General features: G+C 47.0%; 1 protein-coding gene across 2 annotated transcripts in view; it reads right to left on the bottom strand.

Annotated features, from left to right (window-relative positions):
* Eml1 (EMAP like 1) overlaps positions 1–11,948 on the bottom strand; it is a 128,591-nt gene extending 116,643 nt beyond the window's left edge. Inside the window, exon 1 of one of the 2 annotated variants that reach the window (XM_032908404.1) lies at positions 11,862–11,948. The gene's annotated coding sequence lies outside the window, so the exon portion shown is untranslated. Of the gene's footprint in view, positions 1–11,628; positions 11,693–11,861 lie in introns of those variants that run through there. The other variant, XM_032908403.1, reaches the window with a different exon arrangement.
* Between the last annotated feature and the right edge of the window lie 550 nt (positions 11,949–12,498).

Here is a 12,498-nt window from a genome sequence, read left to right as displayed (position 1 = left end):
AAGAAACTATAGCTCAGCCTTCAATCCCGGCACTCAGGAGGCAGAGGCCAGCGAATCTCTGAGTTCAAGGCTGGGATACTCTACAGAGCAAGTTCTAGGACAGCCAGGGCTATACAGAGAAACCCTGTCTCAAAAAGCCAAAATAAACAAAACAATGAAAGAAAGAAAGAGAGAGAGAGAGAGAGAGAGAGAGAGAGAGAGAGAGAGAAGAAAAGATGAAAGGAAAGAAGAAGGGAAAGAAAGAAAGAAGAAAAAAGACTCTCAAAGAAGGTGAAACCGGGAACTGACCCAAGGCTGTCCTCCAATCTCCGTAGCACACCACTACCTGAAGAGAGCACGCCCAGTTCACTGCTAAGCAGAGCAGGAGAGGCAGAGCACTCCCAGTTTCACTGCTAAGCAGAGCAAGAGATTTTCTTACAGGATATTGTTTCCACGGGAGTGAAATTACAACTAATAGTTCATTCAGAACCCAGGCCACTCACTCCTGAGGCCGTAAAGACCATGATTACACTCTTAACCTTGGGGATTAAAACAATCGTGGTTTTCCCACAATCATAAAATTTGGGTGAAAAAAAAAAGAGCAAAATTTAGAATAATTAGAAGGATAGACATTTTAAGTCAATTAGCTATAATCTAGACGGTATTTTAATAAGGACCTAAAACTTCCAAGAAAAATCGCTAAAGGCTTAATTGATAATGTGTGATTTTTTGTGTGTGTGTGCCCAAACATTTTAACAGACGATTGTCCCGCATCACTTTGAGATAATTTGTGACCCGAGCCCAGAAAATGTTGTCATTGTAATTAATGAGGTAGATTCTGCAGGACAATGCAACCACAGTACTCAGTGGGATAAATACCGGCATTTGTGCAATGTGTAAAAGAGAGAGAGAGAGAGAGAGAGAGAAAGGAAAATGGGTGTTTTGTAGCCTTTATTCATAGAGAAACAATAAGAAAAATATCACCCAGAAATGTGAGGCTGTGCATACCTATTGTTTTGTTCAACTTTCTCCAAAAATATCTGCCCAGTGCCAGGCACCACACTTAGGGCTGCGAATGAATGAAGAGAGCACAATGCTGTTGGAGGAGGAGGGAGAGGAGGAGGAGGGAGAAAGAGGGAAGGGGAGGGGGAAGAAAAAAACAGAAGGCTCACTTCTGTGAATATATTTAAAAGAATTGAAAGCAGAGATTTTAGCATATCCACATGCATGTCAGTATTAGGCACAAGGGCCAGAAGGTGGGGATAGCCCAAGTATGCACTGGTGACAGACCGAATAAACAAAATGTGAGGTATCCACGGGCTAGAATATGACTTCGGCTTTAAAAGGAAAGGAATTCTGACACCTGCTGCTACATGGTTGAACTTTGAGTACTTTATGTTGAGTGACTAAGCCAATCCCAAAGGATAAATGCTGTAGGGTTCTACTTGTATGACCTTTCTAGAGTAGTCAGGATTGGAGGCAGAGGGGAAATGGCGGGTAGGTACTGGGATGTGAGACTTAAGAAGCTGCTGTTTGCTGGGGTTACAGTCACAGTTTGGAACAATGAAAGTGTTCTCAAGGGCTAGAGATGTGGCATGGTAGGTTCAAGTTGATATGGATTGCATATGCTCCACCCAGGGAGTGGCACTTTTAGAAGGTGTGGCCCTGTTGGAATAGGTGTGGCCTTGTTGGAGTAGGTGTGACCTTGTTGGAGTAGGTGCGTCAGTGTAGGTGTGGGCTATCAGACCCACTTCCTAGGTGCCTGGAAGTCATTCTTCCACTAGCAGCCTTCAGATGAAGATGTAGAACTCTCAGCTCTGCCTGCACCATGCCTGCCTGGATGCTGCCATGCTCTCGCCTTGATGATAATGGACTGAACCTCTGAACCTGTAAGCCAGCCCCAATTAAATGTTGCCCTTTATAAGACTTTCCTTGGTCATGGTGTCTATTCACAGCACTAAAGCCCTAACTAAGACAGAAATTGGTACCAGGAGTCAGGTGATAGGCCTGACCGTGCTTTTGTTTGGAAGAATGTAGATTTGGGGACTTTAGATTTGGAAGACAGTGGATTGCTTTAAATGGGGCTTAGTGGTCTATCCTAGTAAGGATATGGGAGACTTCATTATTGAGAGTGATTCGAATTGTGCAGACCTAGCCCAAGAGGTTTCAGTGCAGAATTTCAATATGTCTTCTAGAGACTGTTTTGTAGTATTTTAGTGAAGAATGTGACTACTTCTTACCCTTGTCTAAAGAGTCTGTCTGAGGCTAAAGTGAAAAGGTTCAGATTAATTGCATTGACAAAGGACGACTCAGAAAGGCCCATCATAGACTTTGTTCTCTGGTTAGGTCTCATGAAGACCATTTTAAACAAGCACAGCAAGCTGAGAAAGGAAAAATATAAACTATATGGTTGGAGTATTAAAGGGTCACCGGGAAGTGAAATAGAGCTGAATCCTGTGTTCAAGGATATCAAATTGAATTAAAGGAGTAGTGATCTTGTGACAAGATTCCACCCAGCTAAATTTAGATCAAGGCACTGCAGTACAAGCTTTTAATCTTAGGAGGCAAAGACAAGCAAATCGCAGAGTTCAAGTCCAGGATAGAACAGAGCCAAGTTCTAGGTAAAGAAAAACTTAAATCCAGGATTGGTGGCTCACACCTTTAATCCCAGTGCTTAGGAAACAGGCATGCAGATCTCTGAGCTCAAAGTCAGTCTACAGAGTAAGTTCCAAACAGCCAAGCTTAGGCAATGAAGAAATTGGAAAACAGAAAGCTGGTGATAATATAATAGAACAAGGGGGCCATATTCCAGACCCAGAAAGCAGCAGAACGCAGCAGCTTTGGACACGTGGCTCTGGCTTTAGAGTCCAGAATAATAGGACTGCTGGGAAAACTGATGCTGGTCAGCTAGAGCTAAGGAATTAGTGGTGATTAAGAAGAGACCAGCATCACTGGAGTGAAATCTTCTGGAAAGTGTTTTCTGAAAGCACAAAGAGGCTGTGTTCCAGAGATAGCCAGGGTTGCACCTCGTGCTGCAGCTGTATTTAGTAATGTGTAAGAATCACCAAGGTAAGGGGTTGGGGATTTAGCTCAGTGGTAGAGCGCTTGCCTAGAAAGCGCAAGGCCCTGGGTTCGGTCTCCAGCTCTGAAAAAAAGAACCAAAAAAAAAAAAAAAAAAAAAAAGAATCACCAAGGTACTATTGGTTTTGAAGGCAGGAAAGCATCATGAAGACCAGCTGAGGCTTGGCATTGTGAGAGGTCGTGGAAGGTCATTGGTAAAGGTATAGCCTCAGTTGCAGTTGACAATTCAGGACTGAAGGGTCATGCAAAGGAGTTGAGGCTTGGCACCATGAAAAGAGCCTATGAAAGGTTATTGGTGAAGCCTAGTTACACTGGAAAACCCCAGTGTATTAGAGATGGCCAGTAGCATGAAATGCTCACCAAGAACAGCAGTGGCAATGGATGAACCTGAGCTTAGAGTGCTACAGAAGGCAGAGTTGGAGAAGTGATGCCAGCCCTTTGGAGGAGCCCAGAAGATCATGTGTGGATCCCAGACATTGAAACAAGAAGCTGTAACACTGAAGTTGCCTTGGAGACTCCAAGATGTTCCAGATGTTAGAGTCATGGTCTATCTGCTGAGAAAAGCTGCTAACAGGGAGTGAAACCAGCCCAGGTGAAAGAAGTTTGTCGCAGTCAAAAAAATATGAAAAAAGAAGGAGTTGGAGATCTGAAGATCACTTTGACATCAGACATAGAGATGTAGAGTTTGGAGTATGTGCAGGCATTTTCCTGTCTTGCTTTGGGGATTACAGTTAAGTGATTGGATGAATCTCAGAAGAGACCTTGAACTTTGGACTTTCAACACTTTTGAGACTGCTATATAGACTATGGGAACTTTTGAAGTTGGACTAAATGTATTTTTCATTATACTATGTTTAGGTATGGCCCCTATAGACTCATGTCTGAAGAAGTCTATGGGGCCGGAGTGTAGAATGTGATGGTTTGCATATGCTCCGCCCAGGGAATGGCACTTTTAGAAGGTGTGGCCCTGTTGGAATAGGTGTGGCCTTGTTGGAGTAGGTGTGTCACTGTGGGTGTGGGCTATCAGACCCACTTCCTAGGTACCTGTAAGTAGGTATTCTGCTAGCAGCCTTCACATGAAGTTGTAGAATTCTTAGCTCCTCCTGCACCATGCCTGCCTGGATATTGCCATGCTCCTGCCTTGATGATACTGGACTGACCCTCTAAACCTGAGCCATCCCCAATTAAATGTTGTCCTTTAGAAGACTTTCCTTGGGTTGGGGATTTAGCTCAGTGGTAGAGCGCTTGCCTAGCAAGCACAAGGCCCTGGGTTCGGTCCCCAGCTCCGAAAAAAAGAAAAAAAAAAGAAGAAGAAGAAGACTTTCCTTGGTCACGGTGTCTGTTCACAGCACTAAAACCCTAACTAAGACAAGAGTGCTTTCTGAGAAAGCCTGAGGACTGGACTTCAGATCCCAGCAACAAATCAAAAGCCAGGTATGGTCCCCTGCATGCCTGAAACCCAGCAGTGAAAGAGACTGAGACAGAGGATGGCTGAACCTTAACAGCTGCCAGAGTAGCTGGAAAAACAAAACAAAACAAACAAACAAAAAACTCCAGGCTCACAGAGACATTCTGCCTGAAAGGAACAAGGCCCAGGAACACGCAATTCTCTCCTCTGGCCTCTATGCAGACACACAAGCACATTCACACCCATGTATGTATGTGCACACACACACACTAGATAGATAGATAGATAGATAGATAGATAGATAGATAGATAGATAGATAGATAGATAGATAGATAGATATTTGGACAAGAAGACAGAACACAGCATCTACAGGTAGCGGGGAGCTCCTCCTACAGCCCTCAGAGGAGGTAGCCTGCCAATCTCTAGAGTTTCAGACAATAGAGTTAAAGTCACCTGGTGTGTGGCATTTTGTCATAGGAGTCCTATCAAACAAACACACAGTCATCAGAGAATCCCAAAGCCACTCCTGATATTAATATATAAAATCGAAGTGGAGTATGCTGGACCACAGCTATAATGCCAACACTTCGGAGGCCGAGACACAATGACCATAGTTTGAAGTCAGTCTGGGACACCTAGTGAGATCCCGGCTCAAAAATGGCACATGATATACGCAATACAATGTAAGTAAACATGTATTATACCCTCGCGTGACAAAGGTTCTATAAAATGAGAAACAGAGTGATTCTTTGCGTCAATAAGGAACGTTACACTGAGGCTTCCTGCCTGCCTGACAATGTAGCTGTCTGTTTTACAGCATCCCTGACACAGCCCCTCCCAAAGCTGAAGAATCTCAGCAATTAAATAGATTTCTTTTTTCAATCCTAGATGCCCCACCCCCGGTAAAAAAAAAAAAAAATTCGATCCTTTCAGGCTAGTTTCTTCTCTCTGCCTGCATCATGCCTGAAGCGTCTATGCGTGCAGAAACATCACAATATACCCTGTGTGATGATCTGTCCTGTTGGCACCATTGCTCCAGGACTGAGACAAAGAGAGTTAACTCATGCCATTTCATTCTGTCAACCACCATTACGTGGGGACACAGACTGTGTCCCTGCCTCAAAGACCAGTGTTGACATCTAAGAGATCCTACCACACCATGCTAACTACAAACCCCGGATCGCAGCTTTCAGTCACGCCGTACATTTGAGCACTCTGGACCTTCAAGGCAAGCTCTCCCTGTCCTGTGTGCCCATCTTCCTTTTCCATCAGCAACAAGGCTACCCCAGCAGCAGTGCCTTTGTGGGAACCCCCATGCACATCCCTGCCCATCCCCTGCAATGACTCATATATCTTTGATGTCAGTGTCCTCTCCCAGAGTATATGCTTCTAAGGTTCGCCATGACACCGTGTTAAACGGATAGACCATCTGCAAATACTGATGAATGAGGGAATGAAGGACTCCTCCAGCGAAAAATAGTTTCCATTCCACACAATCGACTTTCAAATGTGGAAGAGAGGATGCATCTCTCCAGGAAAACATTCTCCGCTTGGACACACAGCATGGCCCATACTTTCTAACTCCTTACCTCTCTAGCAGGGTGGTTATCCACAGTGCCCAGGATACTATGACCTTATTGATATGGCTAGGGTTCTCACTGACTTTACTGATGATATTAATGATGACAATGACGATGACGATGACGATGATGTAGCCAAGGGGTGGACGTAAGCCCACGATCAATCATAAACCTATCAGTGTTTTTCAAACGACGGATGTCAGATTTTCTCCATCTTGTGCTGAGTTAATAGATTTCATTTTATCTAAAGACAGGGATTTATCTTTTATTCCTCCACTACATCTCATTCTATTGGTTTCCATCCATCGTTTCAGCCAACCAAAATCTCTTCAACTCTCATATCTGTCCCACAGCTCTGTGACAGGGGTGAGTACAGAGTAGGGAATTCCCAGTGTCTCCTTCATCCCTGTCCCCCATAAGCAGACTAGCAGAGCTGCAGAGCTGCAGGGGGGACGGGAGAGCCCTGGGGAGACTGCTGGGGGAGCCTCCCAGACATACTCCTAGGTTTGTCCAATGAAAGATAAAGTTGCCCCAGCTGTCTCCTCAGCCGGCCTAGTCCTCTGCACCATCCCTGGGATGTCCAGAAAGGTCTCTCCAGCCCTGTCCATCCAGTCTGGTAGACCCATGAAAGGAGGGAATGGATGGGCTGCCTGTTAATGACAACCTTTCCTGACAAGCATCTTCGAAGACCGGTTGAAAGCTTTTCTCAGAACCAATATAAATATGAAAGGTATCGTTGTATTTTCCAGAATCCAACTTTTCCTCCCCTGTTTAGCCAGGATTCCGGGTCCTTAGAGGCTCCTGTCCAGAGTTCAAATGCCCTGGGCCTTTATCAGTCCCACAGCTCATTTCATGAAGGTGACTTCTGCATCCCTACGAATCTCAGGGTCAGGAGTCAGAGAGGCAGCAACCCAGACACAGACCGTCCTCCCTACAAACATCTCACCTCACGGCCCCATTACAAAAATGCTGACCAACATTACGCTCCCACAGATAACGTTGTTCATCGTCTGTCTATCCAAAGACGTCCTTAACCATTTGCATCCATCCAGTGAGCTCTCGGGTTCAGAAGTATCTCAAATGAGCTGGAAAATTAAAAAAGCAATTTGCAGCTGGTTTTCTCTTTTGAAGGTTTATTTTTATTTTCAAGTATGTGTCCGAGTGTGCATCCGTGTGTGGGTTTGTGCACATGAAGGCAGATGTGACACAAGCCAAAAGAGGATGTTGTGTGCCCTGGAGCTGGCGCTGGGAAATGAACTTCTTCTGCAAGGGAAGTATGCACTTTTAACTGCTGAGCCATCTAAAATCGGTCTTCATTGAGAAATCCCGGAGCTGTAAACATCTAAATATCCCACAAACAATAACATAGGCACCGCAGGACATTGTACACGGACTTCAACTCACACTGTCTCAACGGGACAAGTTCATCTTGAGAACATTTGGTTGTCTGCTCCATCTAGTCACCCGTAGGCTCCACAGCAGCTCTTGGCATGCAACAGGCTGACTGCTGAGATGATCAGCTAATATCAGAGCCACGCTCATCCCAGTGACCCTGGGACAGCCACGTTCCTGTCTATGTCCTGGCAAATGTCCAGTTGTCTCCCTTTGACTTGCTGCAGTATTCCAGTGAGGATAATAGATTGCGTGGCCATCCCAGCTAGTGTGGAAATCCGCCCACATTGTGCACTGGGAGGCATCCCTGATATTCACATGTGCGTATTTAAAACGCCATCTCGGGCTGCCTCTGAGCAGCAGAGTTTCGGAAAATACAGTGACGTCACTAGAAACCTGGATTTTCATCAGGAAAGTCAGGAAAAAGATCTGTTTATGGGTTAGCTTGGGTCTTGCCACAGAGCTCCTACAGACTTGTTCATCTCAGGGGGGAGCTGTCCAGAATGAGGGGCAGAGAGGGATCCATAGAACATAGAGTCCAAACATGTGGGTGGAGGTCAGGGGTCGACTTTGGGTGTCATTCTCCAGGTACCATCTACCTTGTGCTTTTGAGACAGGGTCTCTCATTAGCCTGGGGCTTTATGAATTGCCAACCTGACTGACCAGAGAGATTCTGAGATCCAGTGTTGGAATTCCAACAGGTTGACACCTCACCTGGGTCACTTTTTGTGGGTGCTGGGAATCAAACTCAGGTTCTCACGTTGTATAGTGAGAGCATTGCCCACTGAACATCTCCCTTGCCTTTCATAAGAACATTGGAGTCTTACTTCCCCAGCATCTACTTGTGTGTGGGCTCCATGTGTTGATTCCTTCCCACACCCCACCCAGGGCTATCTGTGGAACCGCCTTCTGCGGGCGATGGCAGGAGAAGAGGTACAGGACTCCACCGAATGGACCTTTCGTTTGAATAAGAAGAACCATGGAGATGACGGAGCTCTGGGCCTTCCCACTTAGACACAAAACCCTAAAGTCTGTGTTAACCGATCAAGTTTCAACTGCACCCGAAAGAAGTTATGGGATACTGTGGCTAAAGGCTCTCCATCAAGGGCCCCATGGTGAATCTTCCATAAGGAAAATATTCCTACCCAACACCTCAATGTGTAAACATGTCTGTGTGTTGGCCATTCCGGTGAGAAGCGTGCGGGTCAGCAGGACAGGTGGCTTGAGAACAAATCTGTGGTCAACCTGTCAAGTGGGAAAAGAGAGGATCCCACTAAGACTGCACTACTAGTAATGTTACTAATAGTTATTAGTAGCAATAGGAATTGCTGAGGTCAATAGACTAGAATGCACTGAGATATGGTCCTTAGCTACATTGTATTGTTTATTATGTAGAGACACCAGCCATTAAGAGTACTGGCTGCTCTCCCAGAGGACCCAGATTCGATTCACAGAATCTACACAGCAGTTTATAATAGTCTGTAACTCAAGTTCCAGGGGCCCCAATACCCTCTTCTGGCCTCCAGTCACGCACATGATGTACAGACACACAGGCAGCAAAATACCCGTACATGCACAAATAAAGTAAATAAATCCTTTTTAAACACCCAGCTGTTTCCAACAGATGTGACGACAGTGAGCTTGGACACATCCTGTGGACTCCGCACCAGTGGGGACTCCACGCCAATGCACTTCACAGGACCTCAGGTTTCCGCCATTTTCAGAGACACTGACATCTCTTTCCTTCTATCTGTAGGGTTGCTGACTGCATAGGCACACACAGTTGGCCCCTTGGTTATGTGCAGGAGATGCTCTCAGGACCCCTTATCAACACCAAAGCCCACACAGGCTCAGGAACCCTGCATAGAGAGCCACAGGGTTTCCCAGAACGGATGCATAGCCACCGGTTAACTGAGCCCAGCATGCCGGGCGAGTGCAGTACCAATGACTTCCGCCCCCAACGCTGTACTTAAGTCACACAGAGGTGATGGCTAAACATAGGCCATCAAGGCCAATGCTACATAAATAGCATTGAAACTACGCTATATGGAGGATCGTGATAAGAAAAAGAAATCTGTACATGAGTCTTCTGATGTGCGTTTCTCCCGAAGGTGGTTCGCTCAATCCACAGAATCCGCAGACACAGGCGTCCCGTTTATGTGTGGGAGTAGTTATGTCACCTGCTAAGACTTTATTTTTGACAGAAGGGCATTTTATTGTGCCATTTAAAGCGGCAGAAAAAAGTATTCTCAAAAGAGAGGCATCATTTAGAAAGCCCGTCTGTTTCAGTTGGAAGCGTGCACACATAAGCTATAGCATAAAGATATGCTATTTCTCCCAAATGCTGCTCTTTGTATCATAACTGTCCTCAGTCCTTTTTCTCCCCCCCCCTTGGGACAGAGTTTCTCTGTATAGCCCTGGAGTTTGCTCTGTAGAGCAGGCTCACCTCGAACTCAGAGATCTGCCTGCCCCTGTCTCCCAAGTGCCGGGATTAAAGGTGGATGTCAGTACACCCAGCTTCATGTGCTCTAAGTGAGCCTGCAAAGTGTTTTATGCATAATCCTTCCTGCCAGCCCAGCACCTATTCCATAGGTGCTAAAAGGAGACTGGTTAATGTACGCAGTAGGCTCTCTGTCTCTAAAGCTATATTCCATACATTAAGAGCATAGCCCGCTATGAGAATGAATCTTCCGCACTGGAAGCCGGCCTGTCAAAGCTCAACTCTAGTCCCTCCTCAGGGAAGTGAAGAGGGATCGGGGCCTGCCAGCTCACAGGAGTGAGGCTAGGCTAATCTTGTTGGTGGCCTACAACACACCATACCTGTTGTGCGTCAGCCTACCTGCCTGGAAAATGGGCCACATACTGTTCTTTGGGCTTGCCCCCACTTCCTATCTCACACTGGGCTGTGTTTCGCTCTGTCCTCTCCTCTGAGCATCCCCTGCTTCTGCTCAACTCCTCAGCACCCAGGACCTATACATGATGGTCCTTGTATACTTTTTTTAGGCTCTGTACTCCCTGGGAACCAGAATCAGACCCTGTGGATGCACAGAAGTTAGAGACTGGTCCAAGTTGGATCATACCATCATGCCTAGGGCATAGCTGATGAAGATGGTGACTGTGGTCACCTCTTGGGCAGTGTCCCCTCAGAAACTGCATTGCTGGCTCCAGCATGATACTCAGTAGACCCCAGAATGGGAAGAGAAGGCTTTCTTTCCTCTCCTTTAGCCAGCAAAACTCTTTATACTACTGGACTAGTTTCTGTTTTAAGCTACTAATTAGTGAACTACATTTTGGCTCTTTAACTGGCTAGCTTAAATTTAGTTCATCTTTTCCCTTAAAGTCAAGCTGTCGGTGAGGTTTGCAAGATTTGCAATTAAAATCCTAACTCATTTCCAAGAGGATGCAAGCCTAGCCTCCCCTCCCCCTGCCTTGTCTAGGTTCAGTCTTGGCCCTACCAGGGAGGGTCCCAAGTGGACAAAGCAGATCAGCCCTGACTAGCAGAGAACCTAAGAGCCAGGTCAACGCCCTTGGTTGCCTCCCAAACAAGCAGGACCCCATGCCCGTGGCTGCAAAGAGTCTCTCGGGGGTGCAGCTGAGCCTTTACCCTCTGCAGGATCCCAATGGGGTTATTAAAGGTTTGCAGCAACCTCCCTAGACTAGCAGTAGGGCTAGCAGGAGTCCCCTGGGGTACTGGCCAGGATATACTTCAGTTGCTGAACATAGCGGTGGGTTCTGCAGGGTCTAAGTAGAGCAGTCTGAGCGCAAGGAAGAAAGGTGTACGTGGGGGAAGGGAGACAATATACAAACACAGAATACAACACAGTCATCATGACCAACCAGAACACTAGAGCTGAGACTGGTCCCACTGGGCTCCCAGGGTGTCAAAAAACACCTGGTGAGGAATATAGGCAGCGATGAAGACTTTGGTCACCAGCCTTTCCCTATCTGGGACTGGAATCCCACTCTGAGAACTGAAAAGAGTCCCCTGGTCCAGAATCTCACCTTGTCGAGACCCTGATCTTCCTCTTACCCTGCCCCCCTGGAGCCATTCCAGGGGCTCTTCTGACTAGCCTCTTCCTACTGTCTCCCATGCATGGTTCAGAGGCTCCCGCCACAGGTCTCTCCACCTCCCCCCAGCCCCATGCAGGTCCAGATGAAGGATAGGAACTGCCAGCTTAGATGCTCACCCAACCTTCTCGGAGCAGAAGAAAGACACGGAGCCTGTTCCTCCCTGTGTGAGCCACCCGGCTGTCCCTCCTCCAAAGGGAGCCTGGAGGCAGAGCAGACAATGAGCAGACTGTGTCTCTCATGTCCTCCTGGCCGTCAGTAAAGCCATCCATTACGCAAGATCTAATGAGACCCCTAGACCCCCAGAACTGCTCCAGGAACAGGGTGGGGTCTTGGGGAGGGGGGCAGTCACCTCAGCCAGCCGGTTCCTCTTCCCATCCAGGATCCTGCTTTCTGCCACAAGACCCCGTGTGTCTGGGAGGTGGTATGTAGGGCAGATGGGGCTGCCTCAGGGGGCCGCCTGCACTTAGTGAAATGAGCTCTGGGGCTTGGGAATTCTATGGAACAGAGAGGACTCTGGGAGTGAGTGAGGCCTGAACCTCTGCAGTGGGATAATTATTCTGGGGAATCTGGAACCCTTTGTTCTCCCAGCAGCTTAGTCCTGAGCGATGCCCTCCCTCTAGGGATCTGAGGCAGGGATTCTGAAAGATTCCGGGTCCTTCCAGCCTAGCCTCCTAGGGTGTCAGTCAGGTCGGGACTCCGGGTACATGCCCACGGACTAGAGAAGGGCACATACAGTAAGTGTGTCAGGAAAGGAAACATGTCTCATTTAGGGGCTTTGCCTTCTTCTCAGGTTGTTTATATGGCATTTGGAAGGACAAAATAAACTTCCTTGGGCCAGCAAGATAGGTGGTAAAGGCACTTGTGGCTAAGGCCTGAAAGCCTGTGTCTGAGCCTCTAGACACACATGGTAAGAGAGAACTGACTCCCACACATTGTCCTCTGACTTCTACATGTGCACTGTGGTGGATGTGTGCAAGCATGCATGC

This window comes from Rattus rattus, chromosome 7, assembly GCF_011064425.1.
Source record: "Rattus rattus isolate New Zealand chromosome 7, Rrattus_CSIRO_v1, whole genome shotgun sequence".
NCBI classification, from domain to species: domain Eukaryota; kingdom Metazoa; phylum Chordata; class Mammalia; order Rodentia; family Muridae; genus Rattus; species Rattus rattus.
Note: the sequence above shows the minus strand (reverse complement) of the source record. Positions and strands in the feature narration are given on the sequence as shown.